Source organism: Rhinoraja longicauda, chromosome 11 (assembly GCF_053455715.1).
Source record: "Rhinoraja longicauda isolate Sanriku21f chromosome 11, sRhiLon1.1, whole genome shotgun sequence".
In the NCBI taxonomy this organism is placed as follows: domain Eukaryota; kingdom Metazoa; phylum Chordata; class Chondrichthyes; order Rajiformes; family Arhynchobatidae; genus Rhinoraja; species Rhinoraja longicauda.
Genome location: NC_135963.1, coordinates 8136628 through 8149668, shown reverse-complemented (window position 1 = coordinate 8149668; position 13041 = coordinate 8136628). Strand labels below are relative to the sequence as shown.

At 45.6% G+C, this 13041-nt stretch overlaps 1 pseudogene across 1 annotated transcript in view; it reads left to right on the top strand.

Moving 5' to 3' along the window:
• LOC144598204 (kynurenine--oxoglutarate transaminase 3-like) overlaps window positions 1-382 on the top strand; it is a 33190-nt pseudogene extending 32808 nt beyond the window's left edge. The window contains exon 10 of the transcript XR_013547833.1: window positions 45-382. The product of XR_013547833.1 is annotated as a kynurenine--oxoglutarate transaminase 3-like (transcript). The remainder of the gene's footprint in view (window positions 1-44) is intronic.
• The last annotated feature ends 12659 nt before the right edge of the window (window positions 383-13041 follow it).

The window sequence follows — 13041 nt, the reverse complement described above, 5'->3', positions numbered from 1 at the left end:
TATTATATTGCTTAAAGTGCCTGTTTTTCCCTTTCTTCTGACAGCAAGATAGTACGTTGGATTCAGCAGAAGCCATTCTGAAGAATTGGAAGTGAAGGCCTTACTCTCACTGAATCCCTGTTCATTGTCACTCAATGAAGACATTAACCAGTGGTGGCCTCAAATGTCTTTTCAGACAAACTAATAATCTTCACTTCTTTGTTTCCTTAAAGCCAGAACGCTTAGGTCAAGAAATGGAAAGAACCGGCAGTTCTGCTACACACTATTTGGATGTGAAACGTCATATTTTAGATTAGTGTATTTTCTCACTGCAGTGGCACATATGGAAAATAAAATATGTATTTGGTCCTATCCGGCAAACCTGATGAGATGTGTCTCTGAGTCTGTCTCTACTTCCAATTGTTTCTGTAAACAGGACCATGAATCAATCTCGTCCGCCCTCGACTCCAATTGGGATCATTCCATTTTCTTTGTGCGAGGAATCAAAAGTCAAAAATCAAGTGTGTTTAATTGGCACATGCACCGTGAAAGGAACAGTGAAATTCTTACTTGCTGCAGCTTTGCATGGACATTAACGTAACAACACAATAAATAATTATACAGTGAGCAATGATACAAGTTATTAGTTATATTAGGTAACCAGGCCGTAATAGTGCAAAGTACACCCAATGCAAAGTGCATGATAACTCCTTGCTGAGGTAGGGTTGTGGTCAGGGTTGTGGTCAGTGTGATTCAAGGGCCTGATGGTTGATGGGTTGATGAGTTGTTCTTGAACTTGATGGTAACAGTACCCAGGCTTCAGTACCTTCTTTAAATCCTAGCCGTGAGATGAGAGGGCGGTCAGGATGGTGTGAGTCTTTGGTGATATCAGCAGCCAGCGGAAGGCTGACAATGTACATTGAAGCAACGGGTCCTGTAGATCCCTTCGATGGTGGGGAAGGTCGATAGCTCCAATGGACCAGGCATTGGCCCCCACTTTCTGCACTCTCCTCCGTTCTTGGCTGCGTGATAAAACCAGTCAGTACGCACCAAAGATAACAGAGCAGAGCAAGATAGACCACTCGACCCTAAAAACCGTAGTATGTCGTGGCGCCATTTTAGTGGGCAGGAACTTGCAGAAACACTTTAAAAGAAAAATAACAAAAATCTGTGAGTTGATAGATGAGATATATTCTGCATTTTTATGGTATCATCACACAATACTGTTCCCCCAAAACACTGATTATACTGCGAGAGGCATAACGGACGGCGGGTTTTGCCTCCTAAAATAATAATAATAATAATAATACATTTTATTTATATAGCGCTTTTCATATACTCAAAGACGCTTTACAGAGATTTTGAGAACATAGGGAAATTAATAAATAGATAAATAAGTAAATAAATAAATGAACAGAGAAAGGAGACAGTAGGTGAGGTGACCTTCAGTGGTTGAAGGCAGTACTGAACAGGTGAGACTTCAGCGATGTTTTGAATGTGGTGAGTGTGGAGGAGTCTCTAACGGTTTGGGGTAGTGAGTTCCATAGGGTGGGAGCAGCGATGGAGAAAGCCCTGTCCCCCCAGGATCTGAGTTTAGTCCGGATGTGGGGGGGATAGGAGATTGGCAGCGGCAGAGCGGAGGGTGCAGGTGGGAGTGTGCCTGTGGAGGAGGTCGGTCAGGTAGGATGGGGCCAGGTTATGGAGGGCTTTGTAGGTTATGAGGAGGATTTTGTACTGGATTCTCTGGGGGATGGGGAGCCAGTGGAGTTTATAAAGGACAGGGGTGATATGGTCACGGATCGGGGTGTGGGTGAGTAGACGGGCAGCGGAGTTTTGAATATTGAAGTTTACTGATGATTTTTGAGGGTGCGCCATAGAGGAGGCTGTTGCAGTAGTCCAGACGGGAGGTGATGAAGGCGTGGATGAGGGTTTCTGCAGCTGTGGAGGAGAGGGATGGACGGAGACGGGCAATGTTTTTGAGGTGGAAGAAGGCTGTCTTTGTGATGTGTTTGATGTGTTTGTCGAAGGAGAGGGTTTGATCAAAGATGATCAAAATGGCAGACGTACCGCTCCTTTGTGTACTACACGTCAGTATAGGTGATCTCGACAGAGTGGTCCATCTTGCTCCTCTAGTATCTTTGGTATGGACTCTGCTGCCCACCTGGCGGGGTCCGATAGGTACTCTGAATTGCCTCAAAGGAATGACTCCAACCAGTAAAACATTTTAAATTTGTTGCCCATTCCGTTGAGCTTTAGCTGAGTACCTTGATGCCACACAGTCATGTTTTGCCTTGATATCAAAGGCAGTTACTCTCAACTTGCCTCACCTCTCGAATTTGGTGCTGTTTTTCTGGTTTGTTTAGGCTAGATACTATCAGTGCTAATAAGTGCTTGGCGGCACGGTGGCGCAGCGGTAGAGTTGCTGCCTTTACAGCGAATGCAGCGCCGGAGACTCAGGTTTGATCCTGACTGCGGGCGCCGTCTGTACGGAGTTTGTACGTTCTCCCCGCGACCTGCGTGGGTTTTCTCCGAGATCTTCGGTTTCCTCCCACACTCCAAAGACGTACAGGTATGTAGGTTAATTGACTGGGTAAATGTAAAAATTGTCCCTAGTGTGTGTAGGATAGTGTTAGTGTGCGGGATCGCTGGGCGGCGCCGACTCGGTGGGCCGAAGGGCCTGTTTCCGCGCTGTATCTCCAAATCTAAAATCTAAAAACCTACTGCGAAGCTGTATCAGAGGGAACTTACAAAAACTGAGGGTAATCTGCCATAGTGTTATGAAAGACAAATCATATCTGTCCTAGTTTTTTTTGAGGCATTGAAGCAATGGTTTTTGCTGTGGATAAAGGGGACTATGTATAAACACAACATGGTGAAACCAAAATGTATAAAAAATATCTTTTAATAGAATCTGACAATGTGCACTTTAACCACATGTGATTTTTTTTCTTTCTATTATAAATCTCAAATTGTGGAGTACAGAGGCAAATAAATAAATGATGATGGGTCTTTGTCTCAAACATTTTGGAGGGCACTGTAGGTTTCCAGAAAACATTTGACAAGTTGCTGTAGCAAGGGTTATAGAGGAAAACTAGACCAAGTGGACCAGTTTGGGCCAAACCTCTCCTGCATTGGTGCAGCACCCTCCCCTTTCCCCCCTCCCTCCTCCCCTCCCCTCTCTCCGCCTCCCCCCCCCCCTCCCCACTCCACCCCCCCTTAACCACTCTCCTCCCCCTCCCTCCCCAGGAGATAGATTTAAACTTTAAAATGTGAATAACAAAAAATATAAGACCAATTTCAATAAAACGGCCATTTTTACCATTAAAATGACGACGGTGAGTAAGGTGGGCCTAAAATTGTCGCGCTATCGTGTACCGTTTTGGCTGAAGTTCAGTCACAAACAAGATAACAAACGAGAGTTTTAGTATTATAGATAAGAGCTTGTTATGCAGAAAGTAACATCTTGGCCTGGTCAGAAATCTGACAGGAAACAGAAGGTCAGCATAAATAGGCATTTCTCAGGTTGGCCAAATGTAACATGTGGCATGTAATAAGGACTGATGCTGGGTGCACAACCTCTTACAACATATAAAAGATGGCAGTGCCAAAGACATGGTTGCTAGTTGCTCGTGGCACAAACACAGATAGGAAAACAAGATATGAAGCGGACATGAAAGGGCAACAAAGTGATATAAATAGGTTGAGTGTGTAAGGTTGAGTGTGTAAGGTTGAGTGTGTAAGCCAAGGTCTGGCTAATGGAGTAAAATGTGGTAAAAAATGTGCGTGACTTGGAAGCATTTTAGAGCAGGTTTAGACTGATGCTTTGCTTGACAGGGTTGAAAGGTTGGACGTGCTTGGCCTATATCCAAAGGTGAGAGGTGAGTTGATTGAAGCAAATGAGGTCTTCAGGGGGCTTTAACCAGACAGATGACTGAGGAGCCTGTTTCCACGCTGCATGACTCTGTGGCTCGATGAGATGGGGCAAGAATGTTTCCTCTTGTGGGTGAATCTAGAGCTAGGGGCTCACTTTAAAATAAGGGGTCACCCCATTTACACCCTGAGCGCAGCCCTCCCCGAGTCTCACTGTTCACTGGCCAGGATAATGTTAAGTAATGCACTGGAGCCCTCCTTCATTGGTCCCAGCCTTTCTTTAAAAGTCACCTGCAATCACTGGCCTTTTGATCGGATACTTGCTCACAATGACTTGGACTCCACCAGCACCAAGGGAGACGATCATGCCTGATCATTAATAAGGAGCATGGGGGAGTGAGGGTTTCCCCGGGCACCTGCCCGAGGCCATGGGGAGAAGGCAGGAGAATGGGGTAACGAGGGAGATAGATCAGTCATGATTGAATGGCGGAGTAGACTCGATGGGCCGAATGGCTTAATTCTGCTGCTATGATCTCTCCTCTGCATTTTGCCTCTCCTTCCACAGCAGCGTTTAAGCTCTGTTGGTGCAGATTCCCAGTAGCTATAATGGGTATGCAGAAGTCCCGTCCGAGACTGAATGGGGGCCTCGACCTGGAACGTTTGACCATTTCCTCCCTTAATGCTGCTTGGCTCGCTGAGTTCTTCCGGCAGGAATGGAACCCCTGAGGTATCATTTCCTGCAGTGCTACTTATCACATTTTGTACACAAATTTGATTAATATTTCGGAGTTATGCAGTGGGGGCTGTTGCTATGTTTGACATTGTTTAGCCCCACCAACCTTCCTGCTGTGTGGCTTCCCCATCTACTATGGCTGACAAAGCCCACAATCACACCTCATCCATTTTCCATACCTTTGTTCTCACCCCCTCTGCTGGCCAGAACTAGGATAGAATTCCCCTGGTCCTCAACTAGCAACTTCACCATTTCTATCACTTTCCATCAGATTTCAACAAAGGAGAGATCTTTGTCTCCCCCCACCTGATCAGTGTTCTGAGAAGACCGTTCCTTGGGTCCCTCTTCCGTTTCAGCCAATCTCTTTCCCATGTTGTGTAGGAAAATAACTGCAGATGCTGGTACAAATTGAAGGTATCACAAAATGCTGGAGCAACTCAGCAGGTCAGGCATCATCTAGGAGAGAGGGAATGGGTGACGTTTCGGGTCGAGACCCTTCTTCGTCACCTATTCCCTCTCTTCTAGATGCTGCCTGACCTGCTGAGTTACTCCAGCATTTTGTGATAATCTGAAGAAGGGTCTCGACCCGAAACGTCACCCATTCCCTCTCTCCTAGATGCTGCCTGACCTGCTGAGTTACTCCAGCATTTTGTGATACCTTCAATCTCTTTCCCCCATGGTACTTTCCAATGCAACCACATAATTTGCAACATCCGCTCTTTTATCTCAGCCATTCCCTCCATCCACCGTTCCCTTTTGCCTGGTCGCAATGCCGTCTGAATCTCAACGCAATCTGAAGCCCTCCTTCCTGCACCACCTGCATAACATTCTGTGATTCACTTGTACTTCTTCCAATCTAGCATAATCGCATATGTTTAGCTCTTCTGCATTGGAGAAACAAAAGCAGGGATTGAGTAACAGCTTCGTTAAGCACCTCCATTCAATCCAGCCAGCACGTGTGCAATATCTTGTTACAGATCCTCCACTGTTCTATTGTATATATTTTACTCGAACAAAATTCCTTTTCATCCCGTCAATGTCAGCTCTCTTCCACTTCAGAAGATTGTGCTCAGATTATTTTTTTTAAACCATTTTCCATTACTAATCTAAACCTTGCAATACGAATGCCACTCTTATCCCAGTGTTCCCTCACAGGAGTTTGGCTGAAAACATCCACTTCATTAGCCAGCATTAGATTCAGCAACTGCCTTCTTCCCAGTTGGACCAAAGTCATATATAATCAAGAGGAATTGAATTGAATACTTCATTGTCACACGTGAAATTCTTTGCTTGCATACCCAAGGTATGCTAATAGTCGCCCACAAAGGGCACTTACAAAGTTACAAATCTCCCACCCACCCCACACCACGCCAGATCCCCCTTTGTTCTTCCCCCCCTCCCTCACGGTGCCCCCCCCCCCCGCCCTCGCCGGGTCCTCCATTGTCCACTGTTCTTCCCCCCCACCCCCTCACGGTAGTCCCCCCACGCCGGGTCCTCCTTCGTTCCTTCCCTCGGCAGCGACGTCCTCACTTCCACATGTCCGTCCTCGTCCGTCGGTCGGCACCATCATCGACCGCTCCACCGTCTCCAGGTGGCGACCCAGGTCCCAGCCACGGGCTCCTTCGACCCAGGCGCCGATGGCCGCGGGCTTCGTCGACCCACGAGTCCCTGGCAAGATCTCCCTTCCCTCCCCCCATGCTTTCCATTTAGTCTAAGACTATCCCAATTGATATTTGGGCAATTAAAGTCCCCCCAACATCATCTACATGCACATCTCCAAAATGTCCCTGCGGATTTGCTCTTCTATTTGTCTTTCACTATTTGAGACCCAGTGAGAGACACAGGTGAAGTTCAGGAAGATTGAAGGGGGGCTATTGGAATACCATTACTTAAATAGGGCAGCATGGAAAAGCCAAGGAACCACAGACATCAGATGTGGGAACGTTATTGGAGGGCATTCTTAAAGATAGGATTTACCGGAATATGGATAGACATGTATTGATTAGGGATAGTCAGCATGGCTTTGTGCATGGAAATAGTATCTTACAAATCTGACAGTGTTATGAATAAGTCACAGTAGGAGGGATTTTTTTTGCTATACCTACACACTGTATCTGGCTTTACTCAGATAGGCACAGAACAGACACAAAATAAAACAGCTCATAAATCAGTGGCGAGTCTATCAAACAAGTTGGTTTATTGAAGGCCTTAACAGTGCACACCGAGAAAAACTCTGAGAGAACCCAAAGTGTTTTTATAGACAATAGACAATAGAAAATAGGTGCAGGAGAAGGCCATTTGGCCCTTCGAGCCAGCACCGCCATTCAATGTGATCATGGCTGATCATTCTCAATCAGTACCCCGTTCCTGCCTTCTCCCCATACCCCCTGACTCCGCTATCCTTAAGAGCTCTATCTAGCTCTCTCTTGAATGTATTCAGAGAATTGGCCTCCACTGCCGTCTGAGGCAGAGAATTCCACAGATTCACAACTCTCTGACTAAAAAAGTTTTTCCTCATCGCTGTTCTAAATGGCCTACCCCTTATTCTTAAACTGTGGCCCCTGGTTCTGGACTCCCCCAACATTGGGAACATGTTTCCTGCCTCTAACGTGTCCAACCCGTTAATAATTTTATACGTTTCGATAAGATCCCCTCTCATCCTTCTAAATTCCAGTGTATACAAACCTAGTCGCTCCAGTCTTTCAACATATGACAGTCCCGCCATTCCGGGAATTAACCTAGTAAACCTACGCTGCACGCCCTCAATAGCAAGAATATCCTTCCTCAAATTTGGAGACCAAAACTGCACACAGTACTCCAGGTGCGGTCTCATTAGGGCCCTGTACAACTGCAGAAGGACCTCTTTGCTCCTATACTCAACTCCTCTTGTTATGAAGGCCAACATTCCATTGGCTTTCTTCACCGCCTGCTGTACCTGCATGCTTCCTTTCAGTGACTGATGCACTAGGACACCCAGATCACGTTGTACGTCCCCTTTTCCTAACTTGACACCATTCAGATAATAATCTGCCTTCCTATTCTTACCACCAAAGTGGATAACCTCACACTTATCTACATTAAACTGCATCTGCCATGCATCCGCCCACTCACACAACCTGTCCAAGTCACCCTGCAACCTCATAGCATCTTCCTCACAGTTCACACTGCCACCTAGCTTTGTATCATCGGCAAATTTGCTAATGGTACTTTTAATCACTTCATCCAAGTCATTGATGTATATTGTAAATAGCTGCGGTCCCAACACCGAGCATTGCGGTACCGCACTAGTCACTGCCTGCCATTCTGAAAGGGCCCATTTATCCCCACTCTTTGCTTTCTGTCTGTCAACCAACTTTCTATCCATGTCAGTACCCTACCTCCAATACCATGTTTTTAAAGATTCACAGTACCTACAGCATTTTTATATTCTCATGACACAATGAATGACACAATATTCTCAAGACGCAATGTTACTTGTAGATTTGAAATAAATCATCGATCAATGGCTCTTGACCTTTCATCTTTGTCTTTCCCCAAAGTTATCTTTAACCTTTCATTTCCTGTTGTTTTGAAAATCTGTCTCTCATGTACTGAATAGCTACAATAGATGTTAATATCCCTGCAGGAAGAATTGATGGAGTCTACTTATTAAAAAAGGCTCTTTGTTAACTTTTGGGAGACTTGCCTGCTAAACACAGTGACAAAGAGCAGCTGTAATCTCAAGATTGCAACGGATAAGAACCTAGACAGAACTATCCCCCCTCAATTGATAAGGAAACCTGCTTTTCATCAGTGTATTAGTTTGAATTATTTTAGATAATCTGTGCTGTGAAAGCTAAATCCATTGACACGTCTATTTATTCGCTTCCTAACATCCTATGTTGGCCATTTTTCCCATCATGCTTACCCAGTATGTGAGCTCTAGGGTTAAATGGAATATAACCTGTTCATCTTCCTTATAATTTCTAAATTTCTGATAACAATTACCTAGAGAGTTGTCTCAATAGACTGAAGCAAGGCCTTTGACGATGACCTGCATGGTAAGCCAATCTGGAAGATTAGATCGCACGGAAGCTAAGGTGAGCTAGCCAATTGGATGCAAAATTGTTTTAGAAGAAGGAGGCAAAGATTGGAGGGCCTGTGATAAGTGGAGTGCCACAGACTTCAGTACGGGGTCCACTGCTGTTTGTTATATATAATTACGATTTGGATGGCACTGGGATAAAAGTGGCCTTCGTATCGCTAGGTTTAGATTAGTAATGGAAAATGGCAGACCAGAGGCGCAAGTAGTGAGAAGAATGAGATTACAACTGGCTGCCACAGGAGACCTATTTGCGATTGGAAGAGTGAATCTTTATTTATCAAATAAAGAGCATATCCCATTTTTAGCAGGTTCTCACAACACCGATGTGAAACAGCTATTCTTGAAGCTTTAATGTATATTGCAGGAGATTCCGTGCAGCTAAGCAAGTCCATATCGTTTAAAGCTATGAAAGTGAAAGCTACAAAATGTTTGAAACAAGCTCAGAGTGAAGGTCAAGCTCTCTCCTCCCTTTTGTAAGAAAATATTTCAGGCTGCAGAGGGAAATTGTCAGTCTGGGAATTTCATCCAATGATTTTGAAATTACTTTACACTGGACTTTACTTTAGAGATACAGCGTGGAAGCAGGCCCTTCGGCCCACTAAGTCCACGCCAACCAGCAATCACCCCATACACCAGCATTATCCTACACACCACTTCTGTTGTGTCCATCATTCAAATGTTACATCACTGTCATCGTCCGTCCTGGAAAAGGCGCAAGCTTCTGGCGACAATCATTGGGAGCCGTCATTGTACAGAAGACGGTGGTGGTAGCAGAATTAGCTCAGGACACTTCCAGTTTCCAGCCCCGTGACTTGGACACTTCTACTATGGGACCATCCTACACACCAGGGACAATTTACAGAAGCCAATTAACCTACAAAGCTACATTCCACGTTTTTGGAATGTGGGAGGAAACCGGAGCACCTGGAGAAAATCCACGTGGTCACAGGGAGAACGTACAATACAATACAATATATCTTTATTGTCATTGTTCAGGGGTACAACGAGATTGGGAATGCGCCTTCCATACGATGCAATAAATCAATTAGCTAATCAGTATAAATTTAGACAACCCAGTGAAACAAAATTAGAAACAGTTTTAAAACAGTATAAAGTGCAAGTAGGTCTGTGCCGGGTCGCTGTACGATGTGACCATCCGGCTCAGCAGGACGGCCCTGGGGATGAAGCTGTTCCTGAGTTTGGAGGTGCGGGCGTAGAAGGCCTTGTAGCGTCTACCCGATGGTAGAATTTCAAACAGAATATTGCAGGGGTGTGAGGAGCCTTTGTGGATGCTGGTGGCTTTTCTGAGGCATCGTGTGTTGTAGATGCCATCCAAGGCTGTGTTCCGATAATCTTCTGAGCTCTATGGACTACCCACTGAAGAGCTCTCCTCTCTGCCTCCGTGCAGCTAAGATACCACACAGGGATGCCATGCGTTAGGATGCTCTCTATGATGCAGCGGTAGAAGGTCGTCAGCAGCTGTTGGGGCAGACAGACTTTTTGTACAAACTCTATGCAGACAGCACCTGTAGTTAGGATTGAACCCTGATCTCTGGCGCGGTAAGGCAGCAACCGCTGCGCCACTGCGCAGAATTCTTTGCATGCCTACAACAACAGTCAGGATGTTTACTGCACAGTAGCGAATCAGTAACAAATTCTTATCTGTGCAAAAACAGCTTTCCATTTACATGATAGTTTTACTGCAATGATGAGCATGGTGGTGCCTATCTTGTGTGGGGGAGGACCTTAAGGCCAGAATTAGAGTGGGGAGATCGGATAGCATTGGAAAGGCTGGAGAAGATAGCGGAGTGGGGGACTGGGGAACACTATGGCCTTGAATTTTAAAGCCAAGGTGTCACTGTTGAGGGGGCAGAGGGCAGAATTTGTTGAGACCAGGGTCCATTTTTGTAGACACAGTGAACTGCAGACGCTGGTTTACAAAAACAACACACAAAGTGCCTGAGTGACTCATGGATAGGTGATAATACTTCACATAATACTTCACATCGGGACTCTTCTTCAAAGAAAGGGGGCAAAGTTTAAAGGAGATGTTCGGGGGATTTTATTTTTACATAGAGGGTGTCGGGTGCCTGGCATGCAGTGCCAGGCAAAGATACTAGAGGAACAAGATGAACCACTCCGTTGAAATCGCCTATACTGAAGTGTAATACGCAAAGGAGCGGAACCTCTGCCATTTTAGTAGGCAAAACCCGCCGTTCGTTATCCCTCTCGCAGTGTAATCAGTGTTTTGGGGGAACAGTATGTGTGATGATACCATTAAAATGCAGAATATATCTCATCTATCAACTTACAGATTTTTGTTATTTTTCTTTTAAAATGTTTCTGCACATTTCTGCCTACTAAAATGGCGCCATGACATACCACGGTTTTTAGGGTCGAGTGGTCTATCTTGCTCCTCTAGTATCTTTGGTGCCAGGTATGGTGGTTGGGGCATACAATAAATAACAGGCATATTGAGTTAGCATCATGTTCGGCACAGATATTGGTGGGCCGAATGGCCTGTTCTTGTGCTGTACTGTTCTACGTTCATACAGATCTACAATGGGGGAGTGAAAGCTGGGAGAGGTTGTGGGGATAGATTGAACCGCCTATCCTGGTTTACAAAATAATACACAAAGTGAGCAAAAGGTTTGTGGGGGAGGACAACAGTCTAGGGTCCTTCCACTGCTGGATGTTGAGGGGGCAGAGGGCAGAATTTGTTGGGGACAACCTTAAAAAAAAGGGAAGAAGGTATACCACCCCGGAAAGGGAGGGGGTGAGGGGCAACACATGAAGGTGTTCCCTAAGAAACTATATATATATATATATATATATATATATGCATATACATAAACCATAAAGGTCGAACGCCTTTATGGTTTATGTACATCATGTGAAAAATAAGATGAAGAGAGAAATAGAGCGTGCTTTAAATCAAAGTTGCTTCTGATCCATGAGAAGGGACTTTGAGATCTATTTATCTCTATCTTGCCTCACTCACACAGACACACATTCATATCTATATACATATATAATAAGTTAAATTTGTGCAGTGTGTTTGAGCAATACAAGGGAAACTACACAAAAGAGGGGGCTGGGGAGGAAGGATGGGAGGGAAATTGGCAGAAACAGAAATAATAAGGTATTTATTTCACAAAATGCTGGAGTAACTCAGCAGGTCAGGCAGCATCTCAGGAGAGAAGGAATGGGTGACATTTCAGGTCGAGACCCTTCTTCAGACTGATGTCAGGGTGCGGGACAAAGGAAGGATATAGGTGGGGACAGGAAGATAGAGGGAGAACTGGGAAGGGGGAGGGGAAGAGAGGGACAGAGGAACTATCTAAAGTTGGAGAAGTCAATGTTCATACCACTGGGCTGTAAACTGCCCAAGCGAAATATGAGGTGCTGTTCCTCCAATTTCCGGTAGGCCTCACTATGGCACTGGAGGAGGCCCATGACAGAAAGGTCCGACTGGGAGTGGGAGGGGGGAGTTGAAGTGCTCAGCCACCGGGAGATCAGGTTGGTTAAGGCGGACTGAGCTAAGGTGTTGAGTGAAACGATCGCCGAGCCTGCGTTTGGTCTCGCCGATGTAGAGAAGTTGACATCTGGAACAGCGGATACAATCGATACACTGGAATAGATATCTGGAATAGCTGATACACTGGAGATAAATGGGTCTACTGTGGATAGGGTGAGCAGTTTTAAATACTTGGGAGTCCGCATCACAGAGGATCTGACGTGGGCAACGCACATCGCCGCACTGGTGGGTAAGGCAAAGCAGCGCCTTTACCACCTTAGACAACTGAGGAAATTCAGAGTGTCTCTGAGGATCCTTCATTGCTTCTACTCTGGGGCTGTAGAGATCATCCTGTCCGGCAACATTACAGTCTGGTTTGGGAACAGCTCTGCCCAGGACAGGATGGCCCTGCAGAGAGTAGTGCGTTCGGCAGAACGCACCATGGGAACTACACTCGTCCCCCTGCAGGACCTATACATCAGGAGGTGCAGATCCAGAGCAAGCATGATCATGAGGGACCCCTGCCACCCCAGTAACGGACTGTTCCAGATGCTACGATCAGGCAAACGCCTCCGCTGTCACGCTGTAAAAACGGAGAGGATGAGACGGAGTTTCTTCCCACAGGCCATCAGGACTGTCAACTTTTATAACCCCAGAGACTAAATTTTTGTCTACACTATAGTAACTTATTAACTTTATTTATATGCTGTAACTGTAATTCTTTTTTGTGCACAATCCGCAGGCATTGCCACTTTCATTTCACTGCACATCGTGTATGTGTATGTGACAAATAAATTTGACTTGACTTGACTTGAGATGAGGTTGGAGGAGGTGCAGGTGAACCTCTGCCTCACCTGG